The following is a 17,712-nucleotide window of genomic DNA, read 5'->3' on the forward strand; positions in this document are numbered from 1 at the left end:
TAATGAGAAGCCCTCATTAGTAAGGATAAACGTGGGAAGCCCCCACCGGTAATATAAACACAAGGTTTGGGAAGCCCCCACCTTTAGTACACACTAGTATGGGAAGCCCCCACTAGTTTAACTTATGCACTATGTTATGAACTTACTTTCTGTGAACTCGCTCAACTAGTTTGTTGATTATTTGCTGCATGCCTTGCAGGACCTTAGGTAAACTTGGAGCTTGCACCAGAGGAGAAGCGGGTCGTTGTGGACAAGAACATGTGAATGCTTATTAAACACTTTTACATTCACACATTGATACTTATGTTTTGGGTTTTACATTTCATGCTTCCGCTAGTTAAACAGTGTTTGGTTTTGAACGCCAATTATGTCTATGATTATTATTAAATGCTATGTTTGATATAATTGGTGGCTTGATCCTGGTCATGTCACGCCTCCAAGCGATGGTACTCCGCGTGGGGATTTTGGGGGTGTGACAACGTTTTGATAGATTCTCACTATTTTTTCCAAATCATATAAAGTTTTTACTATTTTTTTCCAAACCGAGTAAGTTCATTTAAACCCATAAAACAGGGCTCGATCCGCCACTGTTCTTATGTACATGGGACAAAAAGCTAATTAAAACCAGTTTGTTAATTACCATTGTTAATCTCATGTGCATATAATATTTGGGGACATATTGATGGCACACTGCAAGAAACCATCATTAGAGCCACAAATCATCTGAAAGCATGTCTTTCAACTTCGTACTTAATATATCGTCAAACACATTAAATTACCATTGTTAATCTCAACTGTATATCATTAGAGCCACAACAACAACATATAAAACTAAGCACATTAGTCATTTAAACCAGAACTGAGAAACAACGTTAACCATGAGGATTGAATCCAGAAAAAAAAAAAAAACCTCTAAAAACGAAATTCAAGATCTTAAACAAACCACATGGACCATTTTTATAATTTACTCTAATAATTTACTTTTCTTCTTCTTAAAGTATTCCTTAACATAATATTACACTTTAGAATTCAGAATGTTACACTCATTGTGAACATTATACGAAAATAAAAATAAAAATAAAACATAAAAAGATTAAAAAATTTTGCTCGATAATGGATGTACCCTGATGACTGCTGAGATCAATAATTAGCAGTAAAACCACATTATATACTATATACTTGTAATTTTTTTATATTATTCTTACCCTTTTACTTGTTTTCACGCGTTAAACTTCTTAGCATCATATAAGATAATCTAACTTACCGTAGTTCAAGAACATTAACCCTTTGAATGAGCTAATAATCAAAATACATATTTTAGTATTTCCTTTAAACCATCAGAACATATTTCAATTTGAATGAGCTAATAATCAAAATACATATTTTAGTATTTCCTTTAAACCATCAGAACATATTTCAAACAAGAAATACATCACTTAAAATATGAAAATATGTACAAAAAGCCACAACCTTTAACTAGGGTTCTATAAAAGTCGCTTCATTGTCGTGGAAAAGTTTTGACATTTATATCATTAAAATTATTATTATTATTATTATTGTTGTTGTTGTTGTTGTTGTTGTTGTTGTTGTTGTTGTTGTTGTTGTTGTTGTTGTTGTTGTTGTTGTTGTTGTTGTTGTTGTTGTTGTTGTTGTTGTTGTTGTTGTTGTTGTTGTTGTTGTTGTTGTTGTTGTTGTTGTTGTTGTTGTTGTTGTTGTTGTTGTTGTTGTTGTTGTTGTTGTTGTTGTTGTTGTTGTTGTTGTTGTTGTTGTTGTTGTTGTTGTTGTTGTTGTTGTTGTTGTTGTTGTTGTTGTTGTTGTTGTTGTTGTTGTTGTTGTTGTTGTTGTTGTTGTTGTTGTTGTTGTTGTTGTTGTTGTTGTTGTTGTTGTTGTTGTTGTTGTTGTTGTTGTTGTTGTTGTTGTTGTTGTTGTTGTTGTTGTTGTTGTTGTTGTTGTTGTTGTTGTTGTTGTTGTTGTTGTTGTTGTTGTTGTTGTTGTTGTTGTTGTTGTTGTTCCGCGGGGTGAACCCAGACGCCTCCAAAGTAGGGGCGACAATTCTTGACACGACCCGTTAACCCGACACGAACTAGACACGAAAAAAAAGGCTTGGGTCGAATAACACGACCTGTTTAAAAAATAGGTTGGGTTCGGGTTGACCCGTATTATAAACGGGTCGGGTTTGGGTTGACCCGTATAAAAACGGGTTGACCCATTAACCCGTCTAACTATTTAGATAAAAAATCTTTTATATTTTTGTTTTTGTTTTTTCAGTTTCTATTTTACATGGTTAGTTATAATAATGTTAATTTTGACACATCAACATTAAACATGTTATCGATAACCCACTTAAAACCGAACAACTCGTTTATAAATCGTCAACTTATATCACTCATTTAAAAATATGGGTTAAACGGGTCGGGTTCGGGTTTACCCGAATTAATATGGGTCAGGTTATGGTTGAAATCTTTGACCCGAATAATAATATGGGTCGGGTTCGGGTTGAACATTTCAACCCACCAACAAACCAACCCGTAACCCGTCAACCCATCAATCCGACATGATTGCCAACCCTGCTCCAAAGCATACCAAAATATTTTTAACTTTAACTTGGTGGAGTTTACACCATTCTTCTTAATTATAAACTGATCGAACATAACGGACGAATCAGGGATCAGCTACATAACAAATCTATTTGAACCGTCTTCATTTATATCGTCTTGTTATCTCGTACTAGTTGAACTGACGAATCTAACCAAGTGGTTGGACCAACTTTCACAATTTTCTAAGGGAAAATTACGAAACTAGCCATTGACCACCATGACTTTCATAAATAGCCACCTCATGCATCCTTGGAGCGGCACATTATGCGTGGGATGTGTCCTTTAAGTACAGGATGCGTCTTTGGAGCGAAACCCAATAAAAATGGACACGTGGTCACGGGAAGACCTTCGTCGTAAAAGAAGGGGCTAAAATTGACCAAAACGCCCTTGAATGATAAACCGGATAAACGACCCTTAAGGGTAGTTTGAAAATAAGTTTTATGATTGCGTAAATTCTTTTGATAAGTGTAAAAGTGAAAGGAATTAGCTTTTTTGGTCTAATGCCTCTTAACGAGTCCTTTTCGTAAATTGTCAAACCGAAGGGGTTAAATTTAGAATATATGATTTTACTATAACAAATCCCCCACAAATATAGTTGTGGTGGAAGATAAAAGAAGTCTTAGTGTGGAAATAGGAGGTGAGAAAGAAGGAGTGAGATTTAAGTTTAAATGCTTAAATTCTCTTAACGGGTCAAAATGAATTATGCGTATAACTTCAGTAATGACTGCGTAATTCATAAAAGTTATGAACCCGAGTTAAAGATTTTGGGTCAAATATGGAGGCTTATGTTTTACGAATAATTAGAAACAAGTTTGAAGTAAAACGGATAAAAATTGAAGAAGTTATGAGTGTTTTATGAAAAATGGTAGAGCTGGGAGTATGCAGCTCCCAGCTATCAATTTTCTGTGAAAAAGGGGTTGTCGCGCCCCGCGACGGGTAACACACCTTGGTGTCGCGCCCCACCACGAGCTCTCGCGACCCGCGAGACCTGAGACGAATCCTGTCGCACCCTGCAACAGGCTACGGAACTGGCAAAACATGTTTATTTTGATTGTTTGTCTTACGATCTCAATTAGACATGTTATAAATTCTATATAACTAACACACTTTATGATTTATGAAATGTAGGTATACCTTAAAGTCCCGGTTGACGATCAAGCTCAATGAAGAACCGAACACGATCAAATCTAAGCTTTCGCATTACGTTTCGTCGTTACACGATTAAACGATGATATTATGTTGAAATGTTTTAAATTTCAAGATGTTTTATGAAACTCGTATTTTAAAATGTATGTGTATATTGTATATACACAATTTTATAAGAAACTTATATGAAATTGTTATATATAAATTAAGGGTCTTACATCATCGAAGACGACATCCACCAAACAATGTTCCTTCCCTTTGCTTGATGTTGACTCGACACTTTTCCTACATTGTGACCTTGTCGGTGACGTCATTTAAAATGATGTTGGGAATGTTCCTTGATAACCATCCGTCCAGCTTGTGTAATTTTCCAACTCGGATGTTTTTGTTCGTTTTTTAGAATGACTGCTTGTTAGGCCTTGAAGATCCATCAACGAAATTGGCACCCATTTAGAATGGGATCTCACAATCTTTCATGCCGATAAGTGGGGGAAAAGTTTTATTGTTGTACTTTTTTGTGTAGTCTTTTAGGTTCGGTTGGTTCCACTGAGTAGCTTCCCAAAATGCTCGAAGATCCGACTTCAAAACACAATTTTACTTTGTTGAGTTCCAACTCTACGGTCTTTGGAAATATGTAAGAAAAACTTGCATAAGGCTACCTTCTTCATCCGAGTTTGTCGACTTGTCCTATTCGATAGTTTTTTTAGTCGTGGTTGATCTCCGGACTCTTCTTGTTCTTCTTCAAACTCTTCTTTGGGCTTTTCTTGTCTTAGTCTTCTTGTTCTTCTTGCTCTTCACCATCCAAGTCAGTAATTTCATTACGTTTTGGTCATGGTATGGTAGGTTTTGGTAGTGGAGGGTTTGCTTCGTGATACGCGTAACGGTCAATCATTGGTTTTTCCGGTGGCAAAATGAAATCACCTAATGCGAGTTGGGTTGGCATGTTCGGTTGGGTGTAGTATTGCGCAGATGCGACTTAGGTTGACATGTTAGGTTGAATGTAGTATTGGAAATATCAGTTTGGAAACGGATGAGTTGGAAGCGGTTCGTTTTGGCGCACAAACCTTCGTCTATATGATTTTTCTTTGTGCCTTTTTTTACTTGAACCCTTCATTTGTTTTTATTTTAGAGAATTTTAAGTTGTAGTAGAGTAGGACAAGAGGTGTGAATAGTTTAAAAGAGTTGTAAGTTTATATAATGTGAAAAAATATGGTTTATTTTTGTTATTAAACACTATAAATAAGCAACATGTTAGTGCATATATGTGTTGTAAGTTAGGCTTTGGGAGTTTTTCAAAAAAAAATGAAAATTTTTCTTTTTACCTCTAAAGTTTTAAAGTTTGACAATTTAAGTTTAAACTTCTAATCTTTGTTTCCTTTTTAACCCTAAAGTTTTAATCTTTGACAAATTACCCTAACATGTTAGTGCATATATGTGTTGTAAGTTAGGCTTTGGGAGTTTTTCAAAAAAAAAAAAATGAAAAGTTTTTCTTTTTACCTCTAAAGTTTAAAAGTTTGACAATTTAAGTTTAAACTTCTAATCTTTGTTTCCTTTTTAACCCTAAAGTTTTAATCTTTGACAAATTACCCTAAAACTTTATGTAACACCCCGTGTTTTACCAAAAGTCAAAGTCAAAGTCAAGAGTTGACTGTTATTGGAATTAAAGATCAATAAAGATTAATTTCATTTTAGTTTCAATTTGATTTTTCATATTATTTGGAGTAAGTGTTGTATAATCAAACTAATCGACCGATAATCGAACTGTGAATCAACGACCGACTGTGAATGATAGGAAGTAACAATGCAATAAAGCTAGTCAATCAATAATCAAGCTAATCAAATCAATCATCGAACTCAAGTGTGGATAATTTTAATGCTTTTATACGTGTGTGTGTGTACCTTACGTGTTACTTGTGCATGCTTACTTTATGTTAAAGTGTGTGGTGAATCAATCAAATCAATCAAGACTCAAAGGTGAATCAAACTCAATGGAAATCGAACCCGAAATGGTTGTAAGAATGCTCGTATGTTAGATATAGTAGTTGAGACTAAAAGTAATTTGATTAGGAATTCTATCATTCTCAAATCATCGTTCATCGAAGTCGAAATATCAAAAATCGTCGCGAAACACTCAAAACCAGGCAAGCCGATCGAACAGGGCAACCTGATCGAACAGGCTAGCTGATCGAACAGGCTAGCCGATCGAACAGGGCAACCTGATCGAACAGGCTAGCCGATCGAACAGGCTGTTCGATCGGACAGCCACTCGATCAGGGATGCTGTTCGATCAGCTGACCCTTTCCTCTTTTGGAAGCCTATAAATAGGGCTGTCCTTGTCAAACTTTCCACTTTTGGAAAAGCTCTGACCGACCAGCCTCTTCTTCTCACTAAATCTCAGATTTCTCTCAAACCGGTAAGTATTTCGCTCTAATCCTTGTACGTTTTTGTTCATTAATCGATTCTCCATCTTTCTATCTTTCAAAATCTGAATTCCAACCGTGAAATCACCAAGATCTAGGTGTTCTTGGGTGATGTCATCATGGTGTTCTTCAAGAACACTAAGTTTGGCATCATTCCACCATGAATAACTTAGATCTAACCGATTTCCACATAAATAACCTAAAATCTACCAAAGATCTTAACATTTCACGGTGGAAAAGGATTGAAAGACGGGTTTTCATCTATCTTTCAACTCTTTTACACTCAAAAAGGTGAAAACGAGACTTGAACCGATTTACAAATCAATCTAAACAAACACATGGTTCAAGATTCGGGTTCTACCGGGAGATATACCGATTTCGGGTTAAACGTTAAACATAAGTTCCAAACCGCCTCTGGCCGAGCTTGGGTGATTCCTGCTCGAGTCAGTAGACCAAGTAGGGACTTCAGCTTTGTGGTTCAACTCGTAGTCAAAATATCTCTAAAACATCAACAATTAACGGGAATAACCAAGTGTTAAGTGATAGGTTAACCGAATCGAGAAGCTGGCCGAACGGCTAGGCTGTTCGATCGAACAGCCCAACCGAACGACTATGCCAGCCGATCGACTAGGCTAACCGATCGACTAGCACTTAGTCCCCCAAACTCAAAGTGTAATATTGACAGAGTTCTATTCGATCGATCGAGCCACTCGATTGTAATCATTACTACTCGAATCATGAGATACTACACTTCAAAACACTTAGACTTTTCGAAACATTGGAATGTCACCCGATCGAGCATGCCAACCGATCGAGTGACATATTTGAAAACAATGAAGAGCTAGCCGATCGGTTGGGCTAACCGATCGAACGGACTGTTCGATCGGCCAACTTGAAAGGTAATACAAACCATCATACACAAACACATCCTTCTCATCAAAGGAAGAAACAATCCACTTGAAGGAACCAGCCGATCGAGCCAGCCGGCCGATCGAATGGATGTTCGAACGGACTTTCCAACCAATCGAACAGCCCACTCGATCGAACTGCTGTCCGATCGAATGGCCTACTCGATCCAAGTACATTGTTTACTTTTTCCGCGTTACTCATCGTTGTGTTATCGAACTATTCAGGCTAACCTATTCTCAGTGCTCCTCTCAATCCACAACCAACCACTGTGAGTATACTCGATCCCTTTTTGCTTTCAGCACTTTTGGGTGTTACATACGTAATCTATCAAATTCACAAACAACACAAACTACTTGAACGCTAACCTACTTGCATGTATTACTTGTCTAAATGATTGCTGTTTATTATGTATACACGTGGAGTGCTATCTACCTGCTTTAGCAACGTAGTACTATAGTTTGGACTCAGCACCCGTTTACACGGGGGTTGCTAAGGACAATTACTTGCATGGATTACGGTGGTAATCATGTATTGCGAACTGTCTCGGACAGTCAACTCGAAGTCATTGGTATCGATGGTCCCATGTTGATAATTTACATGCATCGTTTGCCCTTGTGTACGTGCTTGGTTAAGCGTAAACTTTTCGAACTTTATATGCTATATCAAACTTGTGTACTCACCTTTACATTATATGTATTGACTTTTATTTTAACGTATGTGACAGGTGTTTAAGCTACTAGCGTGCTAGGGAAGCGAGGCAATAATAAGCTTCTAGGAGCCTGTGACCTTAGGACAGTGTCCACATACCTGCTCCAGGGTCATAATTATCTGTAGATCTCGTACTGGCACCTGTAGTCAGTAAGATCTATAGTTAGCCGTCTAGAAGTCTTAAAACAATATTTAATTCGGTCTGTAATAATTAAGAATTTGAGTTGTCGGAACAGTTCCCATATTGTTTAGTTGATTTCTATGATAACTTGTTATTGTTTGGGACACGGTATGGGACGTGTTATATAACTGAATTATATGATAGTTGTTGTGGAAACTTCTGAACAATCTGTTTCGCTCAGTGCCGCGCCCCGATGATTCCGCCATCGGTTGGGGTGTGACAGATTGGTATCAGAGCCATAACTATAGGGAATTAGGTTAGACACGATCTAGTCCGGATCGCTGTCTTAGAGACCTAGACTATAGTTAGGAACCAAGAGACCAAGTTTATGTGCTTATTTTATGTTGTTCCTTTCTATTCTATCATTACATCCGAACTCCGAGCCAAATTTCGTAATTTGGACGGGATTAGGAGTGAAACCCGCGAATTCCTGCCTAAATTGCAAATTTTTGCCAATTATTTTGTGCGATTTCTATCAACAAACGGGGGAGAATTATACCAAATTAGGGCTGAAACCCGTAATTTGATGAAAACTTTCCTCTAAAATTTTCTTAAAACAAGGAAGAAATTGCTAAGCTAGGGGTGAAACCCTAACCTTGGCAGTTATTCCAACTTTATTTTATCTCGCCAAGGCAATTGACGGACTCCAACGACCTGAACTCACGAGTATGGCCTAGAATGCGCATGCATAATGCCCAAGAATCGAGGCAGAAACATGTCCCCTAGAGCCGAAAGTGACGACAAGTCAACTGTGAATAGTTAAATTGCCATGGTTAGTCAAAGTCTAGTAGCCGCAGACAATCCATTTTCCGATTTTGAGTGTTGCCTCGTTGATTTTATATGATTTACCTGTTTACGTGTTTTAAAGATTCGTTGATTACTCCATTTGTTATCAATCTGCGTGACTTTTGTTGCTATCCTATCTCGATTCAAACCCCTGTTGTTGTGATCTAAACGAAATCAATATACTATGCTACACTACACTATGCTGCTCGACGTATTGAACGCGACCGCTATACTCAAACTCAGAGGCTGTTAGGAAACTAAGTGTGCTGCTGTGTACGGTTAAGAGGATTACATGACATTACTTGCCTCTGTGATAAAAATGCGTACGTGTTTAGGAAATTAAGTGCTCTATTTGCTTAATTGCTTATGTGCTCTAATTGTTTAATTGCTTATGTGCTCTAATTGCCTCTGTGCTTATGTGCCTCTATGATTATGTGCTTATGTGATTATATGTGCTACGTGACGTGAGATGCGACGTGATTCTAAGCTTTAGTAAACTAAGACGTGCGAGATTCGAATTCGTTGTGTTGAGCCCTATGGCGATGTCTATTGCAGACCATGTCGTCATCATCAAGAACTCGCCAAAACCTTACCCGTCAGGAAAAGAGAGACCGACGTCTCGCCAAGCTCATCTCTAGGTCTGTAGCAAAAGCTGTCAGCGAGGTGTACGAAAACACCAGCAAGTCGTCGGAAGAATCCCGAACCCTCACTGAACCCAGCAAAGCTCCGTTCAGTTTCAAGCAATTTAAGGCGTGTGGACCGAAGGAGTTCACCGGTGAAGAGGGCCCTACAGGCTTATTTCACTGGTTTGACTCAGTGGAAGTTACCCTTCGTCAAAGCGGATGCCCGGATCACCTTCGAACTCTCAATGCTACCGGTGTCTTCCAGTCACGGGCATTGGACTGGTGGACAGCCGAAAGGAATAAGCGCGGGAACGACGCTGCCTACGAGCTGACGTGGGAGGAACTGAAGGCTATCATGCTGGACGAGTTCTGTCCTCCCCACGAACGCCAAAAGTTGGAGGATGAGTTCTGGACCATCAAGCAGAAGGAGGGCGACAACGCTGGTCTCACCGCCCGTTTCAAACAACTGAGCATTATCTGTCCAGACCAGGTCAAGACTCCCGAGATGACCATCAAGAAATACATCCGTGCTCTTCCGGATTGTATTGCAGATTATGTGTTCGCCGCCAAACCCGCATCAATCGAGGAAACCTACCTACTCGCTGCTGAGATTAATGATAAGCGAGTTAAGGCTGGTGTCTGGGATAAGCCATCCAAGTCGTTGCATCAAGTTACTGCCGCATCAACCGACAACCCTACTGCTCAAGCCTCCAAGTCCTCGAGAAGAAGAAAGAAGAACAAGAGCTGCGCCGCCGCAACCAATGCTGCTCCTCTTCAGTCAGTACCGCCACAACAGCAACAACCACAGCGCACTGCGCCAGTGATCAATGCGCCGCCGGCTAAGCGTGCGTACACCGGCCCCCACCCACTATGTGCTACATGTTCTTATCATCACCCGGTGGGTGTGGCCTGCCGTTACTGTACCCACTGCAACGTTTACGGGCATTTCACTGCGAATTGCCGCTATGGTCCCCGTCAAACGCAAGCTCAAGCCGCTGTCAACCAAGCCCTGCTACCTGCTCCTCAAGCTCCTCAAGCTGCACAGGCCCCGGCAAACAATGTTCGGACCTGCTTTGCATGTGGTGACCCTAACCACTTCGCAAACCGGTGCCCGAACAGGGTGGTGAAACAAGAAGCTCAACAACCCCAGCAACAACAACAGCCCCAACAACAAGCCGCTCACGCCAGAACTTTCAACATCAACGCACGCCAGGCTCAAGCTGATAACAACGTGGTCAATGGTACGTTCCTTGTGAATGGTATATATGCATCATGTTTGTTTGATACTGGAGCCGATAACTGCTTTGTGTCATTTGAATTTGAGAAGCTTCTTAGACGTAAGCGCTCTTATCTTTCGTCACCCTTCGAAGTAGAAGTCGCTACCGGAAGAACCATTGCTGTCAATTCTGTGCTCCGTGATTGTACTCTCAAGCTCAACAATCATATATTCCCGATTAATCTCATTCCAATGCAGCTCGGAAGTTTCGATGTCATAGTAGGCATGGACTTTCTTCGTGAAAACCATGCTGAAGTTGTGTGTTCCGATAAGATGATTCGTTTTGTGCTAGCTAGTGGTGATATTCTATGTGTTTATGGTGAAACTACTGCAAAAGATCTCAAGCTCATGTCATGTCTTCAAGCTCGCAAATATCTCCGCAAGGAATATCGAGCCTTCTTGGCCAACATTGTTGTAGCAGAGACGGACAAGAAAAGGAAAGTTGAAGTCAAGGATGTTCCTGTTGTCCGAGAATTTCCTCAGGTGTTCCCTGATGATCTTCCTGGATTACCTCCAAGTCGTGATATCGACTTTCGAATCGACCTTATTCCAGGAGCCAACCCAGTGGCCAAAGCTCCGTATCGACTCGCTCCATCTGAGATGCGAGAACTCTCAAACCAACTCCAAGAGTTACTTGAAAAAGGCTTCATTCGCCCGAGCACTTCTCCATGGGGCGCACCAGTCCTTTTCGTCAAAAAGAAGGACGGGTCGTTCCGAATGTGCATCGATTACCGGGAATTGAACAAGCTGACCATCAAGAACCGATACCCCTTACCAAGAATCGATGATCTGTTTGACCAATTACAAGGTGCTCAGTGTTTCTCCAAGATTGATCTACGTTCAGGCTACCATCAGTTGCGGATTCAAGAGGAAGACATACCCAAAACCGCTTTTCGAACCCGATACGGCCACTACGAATTTGTTGTCATGCCTTTTGGTTTGACCAACGCACCCGCGGTCTTTATGAATCTGATGAATCGCGTGTGTAAACCGTTCTTAGACCGTTTCGTCATTGTATTCATCGACGATGTCCTGATCTATTCCAGATCGAGGGCCGAACATGCGCAGCATTTGCGATTGGTTCTCGAGTTGCTTCAGGGAAACCAACTCTACGCCAAATTCTCCAAGTGTGAGTTCTGGTTGGAGGAGGTTCAATTTCTGGGTCATATTGTGAATAGTCGGGGTATACACGTTGATCCTGCAAAGATTGAGGCAGTCAAGGGATGGGTTACGCCAAAGAATCCGTCAGAAGTTCGCTCTTTTCTCGGATTAGCTGGCTACTACCGGCGATTCATCGAAGGGTTCTCAAAGATTGCTGTACCGCTTACCTCCCTTACGCATAAAGACAAGCCTTTTGTGTGGGGAACCGCACAGGAGACTGCTTTCCAAACCCTCAAATACATGCTGTGCCATGCACCAGTTCTTACACTGCCGGACGGAAGCGATGACTTCGTTGTCTATTGTGATGCTTCAAACCTTGGACTTGGCTGTGTTCTCATGCAACGAGACAAGGTTATAGCTTACGCATCTCGACAGCTCAAAATCCACGAGAAGAACTATACAACCCATGACCTCGAGCTAGGCGCAGTTGTCTTTGCCTTAAAGATTTGGCGACACTACCTGTATGGTACAAGGTGTACGATCTTCACCGATCACAAGAGCCTACAACATATCTTTAACCAGAGAGAACTCAATATGCGTCAACGCCGATGGGTAGAACTTCTCAACGATTACGACTGTGAGATCCGTTATCACCCAGGCAAGGCGAATGTAGTTGCAGACGCCCTCGGCAGAAAGAATTACGTGATAGGTGTTCGAAACATCCAGGCTCAGTATAACCTCGAAGCTCTCATCCGCGAAGCACAACACGCTTGCTTTAACGAGCGTACGTTGAAGAAAGAACGAATCTATCACGATGGAACTCAGCTCGTGAGCAAAGCCAACGGGATATTCTATTATCTGGACCGAATCTGGGTTCCGAGGAGGACAGATTTGCGAAAGATCATCATGAACGAAGCCCACAAATCCCGATATTCCATTCACCCCGGTGCGGACAAAATGTACCAGGACCTTCGCTACAAGTACTGGTGGCCTGGGATGAAAAGGGATATTGCTCTATATGTTGGTAGCTGTTTAACTTGTGCAAGAGTCAAGGCTGAACACCAAAGACCTTCAGGCTTACTCGAACAACCGCCGATACCCGTATGGAAGTGGGAAAGCATAGCTATGGATTTCATAACTAAGCTTCCGACCACGCCATCAGGTCACGACAGTATTTGGGTTATAGTCGACCGTCTAACCAAATCAGCCCACTTTCTGCCAATACGAGAAGACTATAAGGTGGCCAAGTTAGCCCAAATCTACACCGACGAGATCATTAAGAATCATGGTACGCCTCGAGACATCATTTCTGATCGCGATGCTCGGTTTACATCGAGATTGTGGGAAACTTTTCAAGCAGCTCTTGGTACGACGCTGAATTTGAGTACCGCATTCCACCCGCAAACCGACGGGCAGACTGAAAGAACGATTCGTACTATTGAAGACATGCTCCGTGCGTGTGTTATCGATTTTGGTGGTAGTTGGAGCAAACACCTACCGTTGGTCGAATTTTCGTATAATAATAGCTATCACTCCAGCATCGAAATGGCACCTTTCGAAGCCTTGTATGGTAGGAGATGTCGCTCGCCTATTGTATGGCACGAGGTCGGTCATTCACAATTGACTGGGCCCGAGATTCTGCAAGAAACGACTGACAAGATCCACCAGATAAGGGAAAATTTGGTGAAGGCCCGGGACAGACAAAAGATGTACGCCGATAAACGACGCAGGCCCCGCGAATTTGCAGTTGGCGACTACGTGCTCCTAAAGGTATCACCTTGGAAGGGAGTAGTCCGATTCGGCAAAAGAGGGAAACTTGCGCCTCGATTTGTTGGACCTTTTAAGATTCTGGAAAGGATCGGTAAAGTTGCCTACAAACTCGAATTACCGGAGGAACTCAGCAATGTCCACCCGACTTTCCATATTTCAAACCTTCGAAAATGCGTAGCCGACCACGACGCAATAATACCACTCGACGATCTTCAGGTCAATGAGACGCTACACTTCGTGGAAAGGCCTGTCGAAATCATGGACCGACAGACCAAGCAACTCAGACGCTCTCGCATTCCTATTGTAAAAGTACGATGGGAAGGCAAACGAGGCGCGGAGTTCACTTGGGAACTCGAAAGTGACATGAAGGCCAAGTACCCGCAGTTATTCAGATAGATCTGAAGCGTCAAATTGGTAAAATCACACGGCGATGTACGGTTCTCGGCCTAATTTCGGGACGAAATTCCCTAAAGGAGGGGAGACTGTAACACCCCGTGTTTTACCAAAAGTCAAAGTCAAAGTCAAGAGTTGACTGTTATTGGAATTAAAGATCAATAAAGATTAATTTCATTTTAGTTTCAATTTGATTTTTCATATTATTTGGAGTAAGTGTTGTATAATCAAACTAATCGACCGATAATCGAACTGTGAATCAACGACCGACTGTGAATGATAGGAAGTAACAATGCAATAAAGCTAGTCAATCAATAATCAAGCTAATCAAATCAATCATCGAACTCAAGTGTGGATAATTTTAATGCTTTTATACGTGTGTGTGTGTACCTTACGTGTTACTTGTGCATGCTTACTTTATGTTAAAGTGTGTGGTGAATCAATCAAATCAATCAAGACTCAAAGGTGAATCAAACTCAATGGAAATCGAACCCGAAATGGTTGTAAGAATGCTCGTATGTTAGATATAGTAGTTGAGACTAAAAGTAATTTGATTAGGAATTCTATCATTCTCAAATCATCGTTCATCGAAGTCGAAATATCAAAAATCGTCGCGAAACACTCAAAACCAGGCAAGCCGATCGAACAGGGCAACCTGATCGAACAGGCTAGCTGATCGAACAGGCTAGCCGATCGAACAGGGCAACCTGATCGAACAGGCTAGCCGATCGAACAGGCTGTTCGATCGGACAGCCACTCGATCAGGGATGCTGTTCGATCAGCTGACCCTTTCCTCTTTTGGAAGCCTATAAATAGGGCTGTCCTTGTCAAACTTTCCACTTTTGGAAAAGCTCTGACCGACCAGCCTCTTCTTCTCACTAAATCTCAGATTTCTCTCAAACCGGTAAGTATTTCGCTCTAATCCTTGTACGTTTTTGTTCATTAATCGATTCTCCATCTTTCTATCTTTCAAAATCTGAATTCCAACCGTGAAATCACCAAGATCTAGGTGTTCTTGGGTGATGTCATCATGGTGTTCTTCAAGAACACTAAGTTTGGCATCATTCCACCATGAATAACTTAGATCTAACCGATTTCCACATAAATAACCTAAAATCTACCAAAGATCTTAACATTTCACGGTGGAAAAGGATTGAAAGACGGGTTTTCATCTATCTTTCAACTCTTTTACACTCAAAAAGGTGAAAACGAGACTTGAACCGATTTACAAATCAATCTAAACAAACACATGGTTCAAGATTCGGGTTCTACCGGGAGATATACCGATTTCGGGTTAAACGTTAAACTTAAGTTCCAAACCGCCTCTGGCCGAGCTTGGGTGATTCCTGCTCGAGTCAGTAGACCAAGTAGGGACTTCAGCTTTGTGGTTCAACTCGTAGTCAAAATATCTCTAAAACATCAACAATTAACGGGAATAACCAAGTGTTAAGTGATAGGTTAACCGAATCGAGAAGCTGGCCGAACGGCTAGGCTGTTCGATCGAACAGCCCAACCGAACGACTATGCCAGCCGATCGACTAGGCTAACCGATCGACTAGCACTTAGTCCCCCAAACTCAAAGTGTAATATTGACAGAGTTCTATTCGATCGATCGAGCCACTCGATTGTAATCATTACTACTCGAATCATGAGATACTACACTTCAAAACATTTAGACTTTTCGAAACATTGGAATGTCACCCGATCGAGCATGCCAACCGATCGAGTGACATATTTGAAAACAATGAAGAGCTAGCCGATCGGTTGGGCTAACCGATCGAACGGACTGTTCGATCGGCCAACTTGAAAGGTAATACAAACCATCATACACAAACACATCCTTCTCATCAAAGGAAGAAACAATCCACTTGAAGGAACCAGCCGATCGAGCCAGCCGGCCGATCGAATGGATGTTCGAACGGACTTTCCAACCAATCGAACAGCCCACTCGATCGAACTGCTGTCCGATCGAATGGCCTACTCGATCCAAGTACATTGTTTACTTTTTCCGCGTTACTCATCGTTGTGTTATCGAACTATTCAGGCTAACCTATTCTCAGTGCTCCTCTCAATCCACAACCAACCACTGTGAGTATACTCGATCCCTTTTTGCTTTCAGCACTTTTGGGTGTTACATACGTAATCTATCAAATTCACAAACAACACAAACTACTTGAACGCTAACCTACTTGCATGTATTACTTGTCTAAATGATTGCTGTTTATTATGCATACACGTGGAGTGCTATCTACCTGCTTTAGCAACGTAGTACTATAGTTTGGACTCAGCACCCGTTTACACGGGGGTTGCTAAGGACAATTACTTGCATGGATTACGGTGGTAATCATGTATTGCGAACTGTCTCGGACAGTCAACTCGAAGTCATTGGTATCGATGGTCCCATGTTGATAATTTACATGCATCGTTTGCCCTTGTGTACGTGCTTGGTTAAGCGTAAACTTTTCGAACTTTATATGCTATATCAAACTTGTGTACTCACCTTTACATTATATGTATTGACTTTTATTTTAACGTATGTGACAGGTGTTTAAGCTACTAGCGTGCTAGGGAAGCGAGGCAATAATAAGCTTCTAGGAGCCTGTGACCTTAGGACAGTGTCCACATACCTGCTCCAGGGTCATAATTATCTGTAGATCTCGTACTGGCACCTGTAGTCAGTAAGATCTATAGTTAGCCGTCTAGAAGTCTTAAAACAATATTTAATTCGGTCTGTAATAATTAAGAATTTGAGTTGTCGGAACAGTTCCCATATTGTTTAGTTGATTTCTATGATAACTTGTTATTGTTTGGGACACGGTATGGGACGTGTTATATAACTGAATTATATGATAGTTGTTGTGGAAACTTCTGAACAATCTGTTTCGCTCAGTGCCGCGCCCCGATGATTCCGCCATCGGTTGGGGTGTGACACTTTAATCTTTGACAATTTAAGTTTAAAATTTTTAATCTTTCTTTCCTTCTTAACCCTAAAGTTTTAATCTTTGACAATTTAAGTTTAAAGTTTTAATCTTTGGTAATTTAACCCCTTTGATTAATTTGATTTTTACTTCTAATTCAAACGTTTCCATCTTTTGCGATTTAACCAATTTGATTTTTTTTACTTATATGTTGTAATCTTGGCTTTGGGGTTTTTTCAAAGAAAAAATGGTTATGCATATGGTTATTGTAACATTGGCTTTGGGGCTTTTTCAAAAAAAAAATGATTTTTTTTTTTACTTTTCACCCAAAAGTATTTCATAAATTACTTTTAACCCAAAACTATTTGTTTTTTATTTTTTTTACTTTTAACACAAAACTTTTTATCTTTTGCAATCTATCCTCACAACTTTTTTACTGTCAACTTTGGTCCTTTATAGTTTTCATTTTCCGCAAATTTTTCGCTTGATGCTTCGTTCTGAATTTTGTGACTTAAAACATCGCAACGTGCGTCTATGGTTTAGCATTTTTCACGTTTCGTTCTAAACGTTGTGAGTTAACACGACGCAACGTGCGTGTGTGGGTGAACGTTTTTACATCGTCTATTTTTTCCGGTTTGACAGGTTCAACAAAATGTGCGCGTCCTAAATCGACTTAGTTATAACTAAAGAATCCCCGCCGCATTGCGGCGGGTCGTAATTCTAGTTTTATTTAAATGGTTAACAGTCTTGTGACCATTGGGCAACGTCTCATTTTTCTCATTTAGCGTGTGACGGTGAACTCGGGAATGTTCCATCATGTTGTGATCACCTCTTTTGCGGTGGTGTTTCACATAAGTATAATGAACCCGTAGCAGTGGCGGCTT

The sequence above is a fragment of the Helianthus annuus genome, chromosome 3 (assembly GCF_002127325.2).
Source record: "Helianthus annuus cultivar XRQ/B chromosome 3, HanXRQr2.0-SUNRISE, whole genome shotgun sequence".
Taxonomy (NCBI): Eukaryota; Viridiplantae; Streptophyta; class Magnoliopsida; order Asterales; family Asteraceae; genus Helianthus; species Helianthus annuus.